Source organism: Phoca vitulina, unplaced genomic scaffold (assembly GCF_004348235.1).
Source record: "Phoca vitulina isolate PV1807 unplaced genomic scaffold, GSC_HSeal_1.0 scaffold2, whole genome shotgun sequence".
Classification (NCBI taxonomy): Eukaryota; Metazoa; Chordata; class Mammalia; order Carnivora; family Phocidae; genus Phoca; species Phoca vitulina.
The window spans coordinates 39,153,503-39,171,200 of NW_022589705.1; the positions used below are offsets into that span (position 1 = coordinate 39,153,503).

A 17,698-nucleotide genomic window follows, 5' to 3' on the forward strand; every position below is an offset into this window, starting at 1 on the left:
ATAAAAACCCAGCTGATTCTTAGGAGCACGCACATTCTAAACAAGTTACTGCAAGATAAATATTCTTCTCATTTTGCAGGAAAGAAATGGGGGTGGTGCCTGGGTGGTTAAGTGTCTGCCTTCGGCTCAGGTCATGATCCCAGGGTCCCGGGATCAAGCCCCACATCGGGCTCCCTGCTCAGTGGGGAGCCTGCTTCTCCCTCTCCCTCTGTCTGCTGCTTCCCCTGCTTGTACACTTTCTCTCTCTGTCAAAAATAAATAAATTAAATAAATAAAATAAAATAAATGAAATAAATAAAACCTTGGGGCGCTTGGGTGGCTCAGTCGTTAAGCGTCTGGGATTGAGCCCCACATCAGGCTCCCTGCTCGGCAGGAAGCCTGCTTCTCCCTCTCCCACTCCCCCGGCTTGTGTTCCTGCTCTCGCTATCTCTGTCTCTGTCAAATGAATAAATAAAATCTTTAAAAAATAAATTAATTAATTAATTAATAAGTAAATAAAATCTTTAAAAAAAAAGAAAGAAATTGGGAACTCAGGAGATGCACAAGTCCACCCAACCCATGACAGAGCTAAGATTCAAACCTAGGAGGTCTTCTGGCACCAAGTAAGGAGCCCTTTCCTCTAAATTACACAGCTTGCCAGGGAGACCCCCAGCCTGTTGTTGTACCTATGTTTGAGGAAATCATCGAGGCCAAATTTTCAGGAAGTACAGTATTAGGAACCAGAGAGGAGTTTGGTTAACAAAAGTGGGGGTGGGGAGGGAAAGAGGAATACGGTACTTATTAGAAGTGGGGAGCCTGAGGAGCCGGCACAGGCTCATGACCCGGACGGAGTGAAGGCTCCAGCAGGGCAGGGGGTCTGACCCTGTTTCTTCACTGCAGATGGCCAGCTTCTAGAGCAGCGCCCAGTCCACAACAGGTGCTTCATAAGAGGTGCCACGTGATTGAACAAATGCATGAACAAGGAACAGGCCAACACACTGCAACATTTATGGAGCTACTGAGTTCTTACTAGAAGCCAAGCACTATGGCTACAAAAATAAATAATACACAGTCCCTGGCTGCAAGCGCTTAATATCTACTCTCCTAATTAATACTTCGGAAACAAAGTTATGGTTTCTTGTGACATTTGATGTTCTGATTGCTCCTTCCTCCTCCCATTTCCTTGACCTCTGGGCAGGGGATAGTGACTTTTTCTCCTTCCTCAGGGGAAAGGAGCATGCTGACCCACCCCCCCCACCCCCGTTCTGGGCCCAGGAGCCTGCTGTTCTCCCCAGCCCCCATTTCTTAATGAGGTATCAAATGAAGTGGCAAAAACACGGGCTCTCGAGTTTTAAAAACCTGGTTCATTTACTGAGCACTTCCATGTGGCGGACACTTCTCTGCGACATCATTGGCATCCATCATTTGCTTCTCACGGCAGCCGTGTGAGGTCACATGACACAGTTCTGCAGATAAAGGGACTGAGGCCAGAAAGGCTACCGACTTGCCCAAGGTCAGCCAGCGAGGAAGCGGCCACACAGCTTCCAACCTGGGCAGTCTGTCTCTAGAGCCCACTCTCCCAACCGTAACTCTGACTGCCTCCGCGGGTGATGACCTCAAGGACCCCACAGTCCTCGGGATGCACCAGAGTCACACATTTCGTCTCAGGCATGTGTTTGGCACCTCAGACTGTGTGGCAATAATCCCACCTGCTTCCGTTGGTAAGACAGCCTCTATTTCTTTTCAAATAAAAGCTGGATACTGCTATTAGATAACTGTCCTCCCAAGTTCTTACCTCACCCTGGGAGTGCCACAGTGTAATTTATTGAATTGATAGAAAAATGTTTATGGACCCTCCAACATACAGAGGCAAGAAAAAACAAAACCACAGTGTCTGATATTATATTCCAATGGAATTGCTCAACTTCTTTGTTTTTCATATGTTTTAAGTCCTCTTCTTGGATATAACCTTTTATCAGAGGAAAAATGGGTGCTGTGGAGTCTGTCTTTTATACTGACATGTCTGAACATTCTGATTTCAAATACACACACATGGATCCCCCTGCCCCCACCACACACACACACACACACACGGCTTGGTAAGAAATCCAGACTGGGTCCTGGGCAAGGACCTCTGTGATCACCTAACAAGGCTTTGACAAATGAGTTTGCTAATGGGACCATCGAGCAACTGGAGAGGAACTGTGTTCTTTCTACAAGCACTGTAAAAATTCTCCTCTTTTTAAGGACAGAAGACAAGTCAGTGGTACAGAGATTACTTTTTAAATCAATCTAAAGTTAGTTTTAAACCCTTTCTTGCCAAGATCCATTTCATTAAGTGCAAAAATAGGTTCCTTCCCACGGCCCAGAAAGCCTACCATACGGGTAAACAGGATAAGTTGAATTTTCCTAAAAATTTGTTTTAAAAAATATCACGACACACTAGCTTAGGCATCTGATTTCCTCGTGATAAGAAAGTAATCCCTCTTTCTCCCTTTCTCTGCTCTGGCTGCAGGCCAACATTTTCAAACAGAACAAAACCAAAGAAATAAAAGACACAGCGCACCCAGGTCTAATCCTCCATGTGAACCGACATGATGTAGCTCACAGCGATGGGGTCCTGAAGCAGATGCAAGATTTCTCGAAGAAAAGGAGTCAGGTGTGTAAGACAGTGAAGTGTGCCCTCTACTAGCTGGTTTTGCCCATTGCACTCCCCGGGCCACCAAAGTCGCCTGCTCCCTCAGTGGCTGAAAAGGTCCGAAACATGCTTCCTCCCTGTCTTTAGAAAGACTATGAGTCCCCTGAGAAAAGGTATTTAAGGTCCTTCACAGTTTTCATTCCCATTCTATTTATCTCCTGGTGGTGGAGATGGCTAATCGGCTCCCCTTCTTTCCCTTAGCAGCAGATCTTGCAGGCCACCTGGTCAGAAGCTACAGTGTCACCCCTCCTTGCAGCTCTGGGTGGCCATGCATCCTAACTCTGGGGGGGCATGTGACTTGGGAGTGCCAGGTGCAACCATGAAAAGGAGGCTGCCTTCCCTCTATCCCCACCGCAACCCCCCCGGCCAGTGGTAGCAGCGACACACCAGCTGTAACCACATGCACACGGACAACACCCCAGGAGATGGTGGGGCCCCAAGACAAAAGAGACTGGTGTCTCGGGAAGACATCTTGAAGCAGAGCCAACTACCCTTTCTAAATACCCAGCTACATCTATACTGGCAGGTGAAAGAGAAATAAACTTGTATGTGATTTAATTGCCACTGCTTTTTTTTTTTTTAATCTCTTTGTTACAACAGCTTAGCTTCTTGAGTAACAAATTCACTATCCCAGACTCCTGTCCCAACAAAGGTGGAAATCTGCCCACCCTTCTCCATATTCCCTCCCATCTCCATGTCTGTGCCTTTGGGGGTACCTGCCCATTATGGGGTGTCCTCTTCCAGACTAAATGTGTTCCCTCTCTAAGGTCCGGGCATTAACATGATCCCTGTTCCTCAGAAATTCTGGTGCCTTTTTAATCTGAAACTTTGGCTCACTGGAAAGAACTCTGTCTCATGAGTATATTCCTTCATGTCTTCAAGGGAGGGTCAAAGCAGTATACTAAAAAAGTCTAAGGCGCTGCACTGCCCCTCTCATGAAGACTTGAAGGAATATATCCTTAAACCGTAGTTGTCATGAAGAGACAAAAGCACAGGCTCAAACACCTAGCACAATGAAGACACTCAAACAATTCTGCTCATCCCTTTCATTTCCGGACGGGAGGAGTTATCCATGTTCTTTATTTCCCCCAAAACTTTGTTACAGAACAGGACATATATCAGGGATTTTAATAAATATTTTATTTTATTTTTTTTTTATTTTTATTTTTTTTAAAGATTTTATTTATTTATTTGACAGAGAGACACAGCGAGAGAGGGAACACAAGCAGGGGGAGCAGGAGAGGGAGAAGCAGGCTTCCCGCCGAGCAGGGAGCCCGATGCGGGGCTCGATCCCAGGACCCCGAGATCATGACCTGAGCCGAAGGCAGACGCTTAACAACTGAGCCACCCAGGCGCCCCTTAATAAATATTTTAAATCATAAAAATAACCAAGTGGTTTTTTTGGGGTTTTTTTTTTTTTTTTTTTTTTGGTACAAGCAAATATGATGCTGACCATCTGCATAGAACGCAAGCTTCAGTCTTTCACACTTTTTTAGAAAAACACATGCTATCGGGGCACTGGGTGGCTCAGTCAGTTAAGCATCCGGCTCTTGGTTTCAGCTCAGGTCATGATCTCAGGGTCGTGAGATGGAGCCCTGTGTCGGGATCTGGGCTCAGCGTGGAGTTGGCTTGAGATTCTCTCTCTCCCTGTCCCTCTGCCTGTCCTTCGCGTGTGCTCTCTCTCTCAAATAAATAAATCTTTAAGGAAAAAAAAAAATATGCTATCTTTTGTTAGATCTTGATTCCCCTCTTCTGACCTGAATTCTCTAGGAGTTCAAGTGACTTGAACACAAGCCCTCCAGGGGCCACGGGCATACCTAGGAGCTGTGGTTTGCTTCAGGGATTGGCTGTAAGGAATATTAGACTCCCTCAGTTTGGCATGCCAGTGGTTGGGCCACTTCTCAACCTGTCCCAAGACAGACAAGGTAGATGGACATCCAAGCTCACTTCTTCCCCAGGTTATAGACAAGAGAAACTCTCATCATTCTGGGAGTGGCCCAGCTCTTAGAACTTGCCTCGATCCACGCAGAAACCCTGACTATGAGAGGTGTCTCAGTTCAGCATTACAAAATAGACCACACTGGCCAATAAAAATGTGCTTTCGGCCTACCACAAAGGAGACTGGCATGTCCCTGCCAGCTCAGTAGACAGAGCTGCCAGGGACATCACAGCATGAGGCAATGAAACCAAATCCCCAGGCTACAAAAAGTGTCCTCCATCCATCCCTGCTTGCATCCAGATTAACTCAAGTCATTAATTACGTCAAGAAATATTTACTGAGTACCTACTACAGGCGAGTCACAGAGGATACAATAGGAAGACAAAGACTTGAGGTTTTTGAAGTTCTATACGAGAGGCAGAAATAAACATGTCGTTTCAATATAAGCTCATAAACATGAGGTTAAAGAAGTGCAGGAATTCTGGGAGTGGCTGGAGACAAGGACAGCAAGGTAAGCAGGGGACCACCTGGTTCGCAGGGGCAGCGGGGGTGACCTGAATCCCCATCAGACGCCAGGTAGGTGTTGAGCCACCTCTTCTTCTGCCCCTTTCCTAGCAAAAGAAAGGCTTTCCCTTTTTCAGCAGCACTGCAAGGGCAGCCAAAAGTACAAGGGGCATGAATCGCCCGTGGTGTTAATGAAATACCCTGTAAATGCCAAACGGGCAGAATGAGAAACTTCTCTCTGCTCGAGAGATCTTGATGTCTGCTTCCACAGAGCATCAGATTAATCCCTTTCACCATCAAAATCAATAAGAGCTGAGACAAGAGACAAGTGGGGGAAGCATCCGTTTCTGCAGTCAGAAAACCAAAATTAGACCAATTATATTGTTCAAGAGCCTAGATTTCATGGTGAGAGGCACCATATGAATAAACCAGTGATTGATAGATACATCTAACATGAGCACTGAGCAAAGCACTGAGAAGGTAAAGAGGTTCTCTTGTTCGGGAATAGCTTTTGCTTTTATTACAGGTGGGGACTCAGATCTTATTCACATGCTACTCCCATCCTATTCTGCTTTGAACTTCCTCTGTCACTGGGAAAGAGACATGCATGGAATTTCAGAGCTAAAATCTTAGAGATCATCTTGACAGTTGCTCATTTTACGAGTAAAGATTCCGAAGTTCAGAGACGATAAACGCCTTGCCCTGCTGGTTAGTGACGAAAGCAGAATTAGAACTCAAGTCCTGAACTCAGCTGAGTGCTTGTCCCACTCATCCCTGGTGAGCCTAGAAACCTGTGCTAGACAAGTACTTATTTGGGGGAGATTGCAATTTGCTTACAGACCTTTTTCCTTCAATACCCCTCTCTCTCTGAGAATCTATGTCACGAAACATATCTATTGGGGCAAAAGCTGTAGCTGTTTAGAAGTTTTCAGACTGGCTTGCTACGGGGATGAAGGCCAAGGTGCACATGGGCAAAAAGAGAAAAAGAAGCTACTGTCGCCAAAAGGGGGTTTTCCCCAAGTACACAGATATGTGCATGTGAGGGTGTGTGTTTATGTGTTCCTGCATGTTTTTACATGTGTATGTATGCATGTATGTGTAAGTATGAGTGCTGTATATGTACATACGTGTGTCTGAGAGTTGTGAATATGTGTGTATATGCTTGTGAAGTTCTTGTTTGTGGATTTGTATGTTTTTGTCCATTATGGCTGCTGTAACAGAATACCACAGACTGGGTAGCTTATAAACAACAGAAATTTATATTTCACCATTCTGGAGGCTGGGAAGTCCAAGATCAAGGTTGCCAGCAGATTCAATGTCTGGTGAGAACTAGTTCATAAACCAGGTGTCCTTTCGTTGTGCCCCACAGGGAGGAAGGGACTAGCCAGCTCTTTTATAACAGCACTAATCCCATTCGTTAGGGCTCCACCCTCATGATCTAACCACCTTCCAAAACTCCCCCTCCCACCTTCCATCACATTGGGTGTTAGGATTTAACATGAATTTGGGGAGGGGGCACAAACATTCAGTCTATAGCAGTATCATATATATATGTACATGTGTTTGTGAATGTGATTGTGTGTATATGTGGGTGTATTTTTATACATTTTTAAATTCTACCTTGTATTTATGGGGGCGGCAAGGAAGAGACTAGAAGAATCTCTAAAAACTGCTTTTAACTGCCTTTACAAAGCTATGCATACATCTCACTAGAGAGTTACTGGGGGTTCACTAACCTGGCAGCCCTTTTTAATGTCTGGTGGACAGAAAAAGTCACTGTACTACAGTTCTAAAGAGTACATGGAAGCCTGAAAAACACATATAAGAAGCTTTGGCACACCAAGTCAAAAAATACTCAGGAGATTTCACTTCTCTCCATATTAGACAGAAATCATGCAAATGCTTGTTGAGGTGAGCACTGAAATTCTATTTGGAAAGTTATTTGTATCTGCATATAATGACCAACGTGGGGAGGTGCTCAGGAAGAGCATTAGAGTGGCAAGGCACAAGGATCCAAGCATCAACCCTGGCCATGTGGTTAATGCTGCCTCTTAAACACCGGTCTGGAATCATGCATTTGTTTGAACTTCCTGTTTGGCCTCACCATGACCTTGGGAAATGCTCTACACTGCATCCTCAGGAAGAAACTTGCAGGACAAAGCATTGCAAGGACCCTCTGCTGTATCACCCCGCTAATGCACTAATGGGTTCAATATGTGTGTCTTCCTAAGGGCCAGATACCTCCCCCCTTACAAGCCCTTTTCTCATGTTTAAAAAAAAAAAGGGTGACATTTTTTCAATTAGCATTTTTTTGACATTCTGAGACTGTGACCTTCTTCATTAGACTGTAAGATCTTTGAGAACAAGAACCATGCATTTTCTTCTCCATATCCGCAAGACCTGGCATGGCGCATGGCCTACATTTAAGTGAATGGTGATACTTCTTAACATATGTCTGAGGAGCATAGAGACTGAAGTTTGACCACAGAAGAATGAAGATTTGTTCTTAAGAGGATGCAACAGCACTTAGGTAAGTCTCCCAAGTCACTTGGTTACAGGCCAGTACACTGAGTTACATGCCAATAGCTTCACAAGGAGTGTCTGGGTCAAGGATTTGAGAAAGACTTCCTTGGGACACCAGTGAATTCAGAGTCACAAGCCGCTGAAAGCTAGAAGAGCATATTTAAATAGACATTTCCTGCTAAACCACACAAGCCTTTGGCTTTGGCTAGAGGATTAAATCCCTTAGAAGGATCTCCAGCCTAGAGAATCACCATCTTGAAACCCATGGCAACCCACATTTTCTCTTGGCACGGCCATGGCCTCAACTTAATGAGAAAGGTAGCCAGTAATGCCTTTGGCTCAAATACTGAAGATTACACATAAAGGATTATTAAATCAAAATCTTCTGAGCTCATAGAAGAGTGGGGGAGGGGGATTCTGCTCTACTGGAAGTTTCTACTTTAAACAAAATGTCCTGAACTTTGATTGCAATTGTTTGGATCCTATCTCAATCCATTTCATGCTTTTTGACCATCAAAAACTTGGATCACCTGCTTCCTAGGAATGTGTTTCTACCAACACACTTCAGCTCTGGAGCATGTTTAGTTAGAGCAAGTTAAAACAATTCTTCTTGTGTGCATGCAACTGGTCACTGGACCCTGAGAACTCTCCCAGACATCAGGTCTACAAAGCAGCAAACAACTGCAGGTACCGAAAAGGGGGTAGGAATCTCTGCGAACACTCTGGCTTCCCTGATAGACATAATCTAATAGAAATGACCAACTCTGCAGAGTTTCCTGCCAGGTAGTCAGGTGGCCTAGCAGTCACCTCCTCTCTGCATGAACAGGCAGGCTAGTGGCACGGAAGGCAGCAGAGTCTAGGATCCCTGGCAGGCAAACCTCACTTGCAGTCCTTCCTCTGTCTTCTTGGTTGTACCGTCTTGACCAAGGTACTGAACCAATCTGAGTTTTGGCTTTCTCATTAAAAAGGTAAGCTAAAAATATCCACTTTGTGAGCTATTGTAAAGATTAAATGAGATGCTATTGTTCAAGCCCCAAGAGCTGACTCTGACACTGGATAAACGATGGCTAGGATGATTACTAGGATATGGATGAGAACTGCCATTTCTGAGGCCTACAGATTCAGCATACTTTGGGGGAAAAAAAATCTCAGCAAAGGGTTGGTGACAGAGTCTGCAATTCCAAACCATCCTAACCAAGGGAGTGAAAAGACACAACTTCCCAAATATTTCAAACATTTTCTTTTTTTTTTCTTTCAAAGATTTTTATTATTTGACAGTGAGAGACACAGTGAGAGAGGGAACACAAGCAGGGGGAGAGGGAGAGGGAGAAGCAGGCTTCCCGCGGAGCAAGGAGCCCGACGTGGGGCTCGATCCCAGGACCCTGGGATCATGACCCAAGCTGAAGGCAGTTGCTCAACAACTGAGCCACCCAGGCACCCCTCAAACATTTTCTAAACAATGATAAAAAAGTTCCCGGAATTGGTAGGCACAAAAGATGTCAGGATTTTGGAGTCAAATGCCTCCCTAGCTTCAATACTTAACCAACTGTGAAAGGTATTTATTACCCAGCATCTTCTGGGTCCTCTTCATCTAAAAGAAATACTTCACACACACACACACACACTTTTTTTTCTCCTGTAAAAACCAAGTAGGATAGAATTAGCTTAGGAATCTCTATACATAATCACAGAAGATACTGCTTAATAAGATTAAAATGGAGTTTGTCAAAGATGACTAGATAATAATAGACTGCAAATTTAGCACTAATTCCAAAACCCTCACACATTAGCAAGTCCTATAAATTCATTTATTTGTAAACTGTACATCAAGGAACAAAGAGTCTATTGACAGCAAAGCTATTTTGGAGAAAGTTTGCCTCCCAACAGAAATAAATGCATTTAAAACGGCTATTGACCAGGCTCCTGGCATTTAGTAAACCTTCTGAATTTGGATTCTAGAAGTGCATTTATAAATGACCTGTAGCTGTCTCTTTTTATTAGCTATTTACAATGAAGGATAAAAACTTCTAAAATAGAGCACCTGTGTTAAAAATTCTGCCGTGAGCCTGGTGGGGGCAGGCTGCTTCTCAGGCCCGCCCAGTGGATTCCAGAAGATCACACGTGAGCAAGCACAAGGCCCTGACCTCAGAAGGGCCCCCATCCTGAACCGAGGTCTTTAACAGAGCCAGGGCAGAAGTCTGGGGTGTGCAATCAAATCACAGAGTCAGGGGTACAATTTGGACAGATCCAAGCCTTTCAAGAGCACTGCTGTGGGGCCCCTCCACCACAACCCAGCCCTGGACATAAGTGACACCTGGAATCAATCATATATGCCCAATATCATAGCAGAGCCCCACGCATAAGAAGCTACGCCGGGAAGGAAAGCAGAATGTTTTACCTCATGGCTGTGTGCCGAGTTGGGCCTGGAAGACAGAAACACCCAGAAAGACAGAGTTCTGCCTCAGTTGGCAGGTACCCCTACCATGGATGTCCTCACTTGTCAGAGCATTCGCATCATGGTATAATGAAACAGGATATTTGATGGCCGTTAAAATGCAAAGTCAAAAGAACATAGGTTTCTGAAGTCAGCCCCAAGCCAGATGAATTTTGATTCTGGCTCTTCTTAGCTCTATGATCTGGGCAAGTGACAAAAACGTTCAGAGCGTTCATTTCCCCAACTGCAGAAAAAGGGATAGTACAGTCCACGTCACCACAGTGCTGTAGGAAAGCAGCTAACTGATGTAGAAACACACGACTCATTTCTGTCCTATCAGTAGATACTCGATACTTAATTCAGTCTTAAAACAAGCCATGTGACAACTTGCAAAATCCACAGCTTTGTGCAACTGAACAAACAAATACACAAAACAGAGTAAAAGGAAATACACTCGAACCTTAGCCAACCTACTTTTCTATGGAGGGGTTAGGAGTAAGTTTTTTTCCTCCTTTTCCAAATTGTTTTAAGAAGATACTACTTTTATAATATCAACATTTTATAGTTTTTGTAAAAGGTAGTTGTAAAACAGGTTTTGAAAGAGACAGTTTGTCTGAAGATGGGTGGTTTTTATGACAGGAAAACAAACCAGCACCTTCTCCGAGCAGCCAGTGAAACTCTGAACCACAGCCAGTCTGGTCGCCCACCTCACAGGGACACAGACAGGCGTCAGTGGAGTATTCGGGAGAGGCTGAACAGGACTCAGCGTCGCAGGCCGCACCCACCAACAGGCAGGACCGTAGCTAGCGGGCCTCCCAGGATACTGGAGACAGTCCGTACCCTCTGGGCTTCCTTCAGGCAGCCACCTCAGAATGGGGCTCTTCTCAACACAAGTCCTAGAAGCCATTCAACAAACTGCAGCCCAGGTACTGGCCTTGGGACCTTTGGAGCTTGTTAGGTCTGTGGAACTGCAGGTGGCCGCAAGGGCCACCCCTGCTGAGTGAGACTGTGGCAGCCCGGGACTACACCGGGGGCACTACAGTGTCGGCCTCTCAGATTCTGGACCCACAAGCTGCCTGAAGCTGCTGCCTCACGTACACCCTCAGAACCGCAGCTTCTCACTGATGTTGGGCTCTGGTAAAGACCGAATGTCTCACCATCGAAGCACCTTATGTGACCTTGAGGCCTCAGGGGACCATCCTTACCTGGGTTCTCACAAATCCCACTAATAAAATTGGACAAGCCCAGCAGAGTTCCATCATCAAATGGGAATGGTACATCCAAGACCGAGCCAGGCCAGGACCCCAAGGGATCAGTGGACTCCGTGAGCAGGTGGTAAGCCTGCCAGAGGGAACAGAGCACCCTGTAGGGGATGTGCTGGCCCCTCCCCTAGCCACTTGGGGGCCACCACTTGAAGAGGTTCTGGTTGAAAGCCTGGCCTCGTTTACCAATGGTTCTGCAAAACTGAAAGCTGTAGTAGTCCATTGGGCTGCCATGGCTATCCACCACATGGACGGCCACCTCTTAATGGAAACCTGAGGAGGATGCTTTACCCCACGGACCGCATGCAGCGGTGATGGCTGTGCAAGCCACCCCCACCCAACACGACTCACTAAATCTTTTTTTTTTTTGACAGAGAGACACAGCAAGAGGGAACACAAGCAGGGGGAGTGGGAGAGGGAGAAGCAGGGCTCTGCTGAGCAGGGAGCCCGATGCGGGGCTCCATCCCAGGACCCTGGGATCATGACCTGAAAAGAAGGCAGACGCTTAACCAACTGAGCCACCCAGGGGCCCCCAAGCCTCACTAAATCTTTACTGATTCCTGGGTTGTGGCAAATGATCTAGCCATTTGGTCAGGAGACTGGCAACTAAAGACCATTAAGGTATCATCTGGGAACAAGGACAACAGCAACAGCTTGCCACATGGAATGAGCAAATCTTTGTCACTCATGTGGATGCCCATGGCAAAAGACCTTTCAAACAAGAACATGACTGGAACTCCTGAGCCAACAAGCTACAATGGTAGCCTGCTGGGGGCATAAGCAAACCAGTCATGACAGCCCAACTCAAATGCAGAAATGGACCAAACCCGGGGGGATAATCCTCAAAGATGCAAAAGTCAAGATGTGGTGCAATCTTGTGATTCCTGCCAATGAGCCCAAGCAGTACAACGAAGAGAATCAGCACAGGTATGCAGGGGCACCTGCAGGCTAGGGTTTGGCAGATTAATCACACTGGGCCTTTAATACCCAGCTATGGATTCCTCTGATGACTCACAGCCATTGACACCTACTCTGGGTATGGAACTGCTGTCCTCATATGACACCCACATGTCAACACCACCCTAGTCATGTGGGAGAAAAATCTCTGCCACATGTTCAGGTACCATACAGGCCTTCAATCAGATTAGGGGGTCACAGAAAGGCACAATACCAGAATTCCTCTGATAGTGTCAGGAACTTTCAAGTCCCCTGTACTAGTGGGTCAGGTTATGGGACATGCAAAGTTTGTACAGGATGTAACCTCCTTGTCCGGATTGAATGATGGGGCTGAAAGTCTTGGGCTAAAGAGCTAGAGCAATGGGTTTCTGAGGAGGTGCTGGCCCTTGGTTTAGGACAGAGGGACTAGATGACCATCCTTGGATACTCTACACCTCAAGTGACACAGGAACATCTCCTGCCTCAGGATGTATGGGGGTAAGGGAGGAGAGGGGACACTGATCTCTCTCTCCCCACCCAAGACCCATAGTGATGTCTGGATGGATAAGACCCTCATCAAAATCAGCACTGCTGTAGCAAAGGGAGATGACCAGAAACAAAACTGATCTGGCACCCAAAGCTGAGATCCCTTTTACCTCAGACTCCCATAAAGACATAGGATTTCCTCAGGCCATCAACGGACACACCCACTAATACAAGTTAAGGTGCAAGATCATTCCAATGTCCTTTGCTTTAATGTCACCTATAACGTGACTGGAAAGGACCCCTCATGCGGTAAGGTGCTGCCGACTCATACAGCCAATTTGGGCAGAGGCAGATGTGTACGTTTTTTATTCAGGCCAAAAGCTGGCAACAACAGGCAGAGAAAGGTATAACTGGATTAGTCAATGACACAACAACCACACCCTGATTGGGGTCACTTATTCTCCCCTGGAATACATTTCTCTGTGGACCTTAATAGGTGATGGAATGCCTTTCCTCTGAAGAAGAGTCTTGCTGCCTCAGAGTCCTAGGACCCACTGTCTACATGGAGAACTGCGTGGCAGGTTGGAAGGTCGCCACTCTGCTGGCTCATCACAGGGTAGCAGGTGACACCCTTCCCAAGGGGCAGACTAATGACTGGTTCCATCTGACTGTCCACGTTTGAATACCAGAATAGCATACAGGCCCTAGAAAAGATAATACACAAGCTAGACAAGCTGGTGATGGGTAACTGGACTCTCCTTCATTACCTTCTGGCAGGACAGGGTTCCCTCTTCTGGGTAGGAAACAAATTTCCTCGTATTACATTAAGTGTGTGTGACACAGCACCTGGCCAGAGCCATTAGTATATCTGGCCCTCCACTGCCCTGCCTTCTCCTCAGGGAGGGAATGAGTGCTTTGCCAACAGAAGGGTATGTGCAGTCCAGGCCCCCAGTGCCAGCCATCAGGAGGGACCCACTGGCCATGGGAGACTGGCCCACACTACAGACACTGATCTTGCTGCTCACTTCTCCTTTCTGAGTAAAGCGCTGTTCCAACGAGCATTTTGTGTGTTGACTTGGAGCCCACGAGTTGGCACTGTTATGCTCTTTACCATCCTTCATGCACTGGGAGTCCTTGTCTGGGACTGTTAGCCAGATCTTCCTGCTCTACACATAATATCATGTCAGGTAGCTAAAACTGCTCCATAGAAACAGAAAGCAGGGTACGAAAAAGAGAGACGTGGGCAGAATAACAGAAGATGAAGCTGAGTCACGTAGAGCCTTTAAGATGACGTAAAATCATTAGATGTGTTCTAATGTGATGAGTACCATTGGAGGGTGTGCGCATGGTCACCTACCTTGTGTCGACAATCTTCAGGCACACCTTCCAGGGTTCCTAGTACCCACGGGAGGCTACCTCTCTGAATGAGTGGTCAGCTGTTCCATCATCAGGTCATCTCAGAAGACAGACACCACTGACACATTATCAAGTGCCTTTGCAGAATCTTTATTCCAACCTTTTGATGCTAGTGGAAATGATAATACCTTCCTCAGCATCGTGGTGAGGAATAAATGAGAAAATCCATGTAAAATGTTGAAAACAGTGCACGTCATAATCACGTAATGAATGTTTATTATTTTACCACACAGTAAAATATAAGAATAGAAAAGCCCACTTAACACATAAAGTTTATTGTAAATAAAGACAGAGCCTTGACTTTATTTCCATTTCAGATTTGCAATAAAATCTACACTTTGAGTAACATAGTTCTTGCCATACTCCTTTAGTTACTGTCTTAGTTCAGGCTGCTGTAACAAAAATACCGTAGACCGGATAGTTTAAACAAACATTTATTTCTCACATTTCTGGAGGTTGGGCAGTCCAAGGTCAAGGCGCTTGCAGATCCGCTGTCTGACTTGGAGAGTCACCTTCGAGATGTATCCTCACATGGTCAAGACAGAGAAGAGAGAGACAAAGATAAAGAGAGAGAGAGAGAGAAAGGGAGACAAAGGAGAAAAAAAAAAGGGAAGAGAGCGAAAGAAAGAGAGACAGAAGGGAAGCAAGCTCTCCCGTATCTCTTGTGATAAGGATACTAATCCCATCATAAGGTCTCCACCCTCATGATCTAATTATCCCCAAAGGCCCCATCTCCAAATACCATCAAGGGGATTAAGGTCAATATATGAATTTGTGGGGTGGGGGGACAAAAACATGCAGTCCATAAGTTGCCCCTTGACCATCCTCTGTTAACAAGAGAGAAGGAAATTCATATTTTTCTGCCAAAGCAGATACAGCATTACTCTGCTGCCCATATAAATATTACCAATGCCTGGGGGCCTTCATGATGGCTTTCAATATTGATTAAAAGCCCAAGCCCTGGGGACAGTCATTTCTTCCCTAAGGAAGCTCTTTGGGCCTCTCTGGGCTTCCTGGTCTCAGGGAACCGCATCCTCTATGTGAGCAAGGAGATGCTCACTTGATTTAGGAAAAACATAAATGTTCTTCATCATGAAATGTATTCACTTAGGTCTATAGGAGACATTCATTCCTCACCAAAGCGGGGAAAACATGAAAGACTTTTCCCTTATGGGCATCACTTACCAAGTTTCATGGCTAGTAATTAATGCCATTTGAAACAAGGACCTAAGGTTAATGAGTGAGTGAGAGAAAGAGGAAAAAGAATGTGGGGAGAGACATTAAAAAGGCACTACAGAGATGGAAGGGCATGGACAGAAAAAGTATTAAGAAAATATAAGTGTTTTTGTGTTCTGTTTCCCTTGAAATATTAGAAGAAACTTCCCTATCAGCAAGACTCTTGAGACAGACCTCTGAAAATGTCTTTCAAGGCAAAGAAATGAGGCCCTACACTATCCGACACTATTTGGGGGGGTTTCTATATTAACTTAAGTCTTGCAAATCCAGTAAGATTTCCAAATGGAATCCCAGGAGACCTTGCTGTCTCCAACGTCAGCAGGAAGATTGACACTAACTGAATATGGCTTTTCAGCAGGGCCCGCTCAATTGGCTCCATCTGTCTAAATAGGACTCTAACACAGAAACTGGGAAGAAAAGCAGGTCTCGAGACTGGTCTGGTGGGTGTCAGTGGACACTTTGGCATGGACACCAGTTGCGTATCCTAATTGGTATTTAAAAATATACCAGGATGAAGCAGATCTTGGTGTTAAAGAGAAAGCAGACAAACCAAAAGGTATCATCCTGCAGATCCAGGAAAGGGGAGAAGATGCCAGAAGCAGTCAACAACAAAGATTTCGAACCCAGCTACAAAAGAGTCTGCTGTTTGCTGATGGGAAAGACATGCCTTGTTGTACAGAGAAACCCGCTTCTGATCTTCTGAGTGTGTTCTAGGTACTAAAAGAAGATGACAAAGGATGCTTTATGGTTCTTTCCAGATGGACCATAGAACCTTGCAGTGCAAGTTGAAAGACCTTCAATGTGATTCTGAGTCCCAAACAACCATTCATATTCTAATCACAAGCTGTCAGTGTTTCACCATCCTGTTGTCTCTGTACCTAAACAGTTTCAAATCCTCAGATCCTACCAAAGTCATGAACGAGTGGGTGGGATGCAGCAAAATGCAGCACAAAAACAGCCCAGAAGGACAGTGAGATGCTACCTGTGTCTTCCAGCAGAGGGGGAGGCTCCGAGGGCAGGAAGCAGGACCGGACTGCACACTGATTGGCTATATAACTGTTACATCACACTCCTAAGTCACATCTTCAAGGAGACATGAAATACACTGTCCAACGAGAAACAAAGCCTATTTCCCACATTTCACGTTGTCGGTGTGACTATCTCAGTCTCGCACTCGGCCATCATTCCTTGCAACTGTCTAGAAGTTAAATACATCGTTCCAGGGTTCCAGGTGAGTGCCGCACAGCCAGAAAGGCATAGGCTCTCATAGAGAGCTTGTCTCATGCACATCTCAATTATCAAGTGTTCCAAAGTTGCCACTGGGTTTTAGGAAGTGCAGGGAAAAGCAGGTCGGGTACATGAAAGCCCTAGTCACCCACAAACGCAAAACAATTATTTTGAGTCATTAAGTGTGACCTCTCCCTCATCAGATCTTTCACCAGTATGTGCCAATCAGACCAGCCCAATGGCTGGTAAACGGTCAGTAGGACCCTGTGCCTTCCTGTGATCCAGCAACTACACAGCGGAGAGCTCGCTGGGCAAGCAGAACCCAGGCCGGGGGTCGGGGTAGGGGAGGGGGGGATGGCCAGCCAGCCCTGTTCTGAGTGGCTGGGCTCTTCCCCCACCCACAGGCAAGGAGCCAAGGGATGAGAGTCTCACTTCCACTTCCCGTCCAATGTTATAACTACCTCTAATAGCTGAATTCCTTATTCATTTACTCCACAAAGACTGACTAAGGTTAGTCATTGTGTGGGTTAGACATTGCACAGGGTCCTTGTGATGCAGATGAACAAGCACAGGCTCCCTGGTGTCCTGGATTCACAGAATGAAGGGCAGGGAGAACCAATTAAAGCAACAAGTGCGGCCCAGCAGCTCCCGTCAGGACAGCAGCAGAGAGGAAGCCTGGAGCACAACAGGAGCATCTAACCTAAACTGAGGAAGAACCAGCCAAGACAAAGCAAGGGCAGATGGGCTTATGAGCCATAAAGATTCAGTTTGGCTGGTGTCTACGGAGCTGGGGCTGATGGGAGAGGGAAGCAAGAGACGAGGCTGGAAGGAAGCCAGAAAACAAGGGTCCTTGTAGGCCACGTAAAGGAATAGGACTTGATCCTAAGAGCAAAGCTCTTTGTGTTCGAGAACAATCACAGCTGCTGAAGAGAATGGCCAAGAGGAGTGCAAAACTAGAGGCAATGAGGAGGGGAGTAGGGCAACTGAGGCAGACATAGAGGGAGAGATGGGGTCCTGAGCTAGAGCAACAGCAGAGAGTATGGAGAAGAGGGTACACT

At 46.0% G+C, this 17,698-nt stretch overlaps 1 protein-coding gene across 2 annotated transcripts in view; it reads right to left on the minus strand.

Annotated features, from left to right (window-relative positions):
- The window catches only part of ST6GALNAC3 (ST6 N-acetylgalactosaminide alpha-2,6-sialyltransferase 3), a 511,603-nt gene that overhangs the window by 440,013 nt on the left and 53,892 nt on the right, over nucleotides 1-17,698 (minus strand). The gene's annotated exons all lie outside the window — the stretch shown is intronic.